A 1264-nucleotide genomic window follows, 5' to 3' on the forward strand; every position below is an offset into this window, starting at 1 on the left:
TTGTTCGCTGTGTCTAGGAAGCATTGGTGATACTATTTCATGCACATACCCCCCCCCCCCCCCCGTTGTATTATTTCTTTCTGTACCCATTTGTACATAAAAATGGACAAATAGGCTGTGGCAGTTACAACATTAACTATGACTGTTCCATGCTCTGTCTGTAACCATAATTAACATCTTTCACACATCTGTCGTTTTTGCAACAATAAGCAAATGTGTTCACCATATGGAAACATTTTGCTACTTGTTGTGTGGGTCTAGGGTTTTTCCATTGTGTTGTGTATGGTTTTTTTTAATCCATGATTACATTTGCAATAAAATGTTTATTACCCCATGCCTCTTTTTGTGTGCATGCAGCTGTGTGCATGTGTGTGTAGGGGTGGGGTTGAAGTTGTGGCTGTGATTGGGAGAGAAACATGTGAGATCTAAGAACACAGTGAGAAAACCTAAATGATGGTGCTGCTTGACTTATTTTAGGGAGAAAGCACCAAGCTTTATGGATAATTTTTTAAATGGAACTTTCAATCTCATTTTTTTAAAGCAGTTGAGTATTTCACATGCCATTAGTAAGCGTGGTATTCCCACAAATATCATAACTCTTAATCCTCTGTGGGTGCCCGCTCAATCTGAAGTTTAACTATCAAAGAAGGTTTTCCATCCCCATTCCCCCATACTCCTAGGGAACTTCACTTGACAACAACACTGTTATCTTTTACAACAGTGGTTCCCAAATTTTGGTCCTCTAAATGTTTTGGACCTCAGCTCCCATAATTGCTGACTGTTGTCCAAGCTGGCTGGGGCTTCTTGGAGTTGCAGTCCAAAACAGCTGCAGGTCCCAAGTTTGGAGTGCTGTTTTACAGTATAAGGGGGGAAAGCTTATCACACAACACTGTTATATGAAAATTGCATCACATTAGTCATGTCTTTGTCTATTTGCATGGAATCATAACTATATTGGAAGAAATGTGGAAAACAAAATGACAACAACAACAGCTCTCATCGTGTTATACCACTGTTGGGTCATGTGGAAACTGAGCTTTTTAAAAAAATAATATGTATTTTAAAAAAAATTCCAAAACATAAAACAAATAGCTTATATCATATCAAATCCTCTAACATATGTATATATATGTATACAATATATTACATTAGATACGTCAACACTGCAATAATAAATGCTTTATCAGAAATGTAGCTGTCTTATTCAATTCCATTCTCTTTTTTCCACATAATTTCATTCTTAATATATCTATAAAATATTTAT

Source organism: Sceloporus occidentalis, unplaced genomic scaffold, assembly GCF_023333645.1.
Source record: "Sceloporus occidentalis isolate IW3139 unplaced genomic scaffold, rSceOcc1.0.p SCAF_4, whole genome shotgun sequence".
NCBI lineage: Eukaryota > Metazoa > Chordata > Lepidosauria > Squamata > Phrynosomatidae > Sceloporus > Sceloporus occidentalis.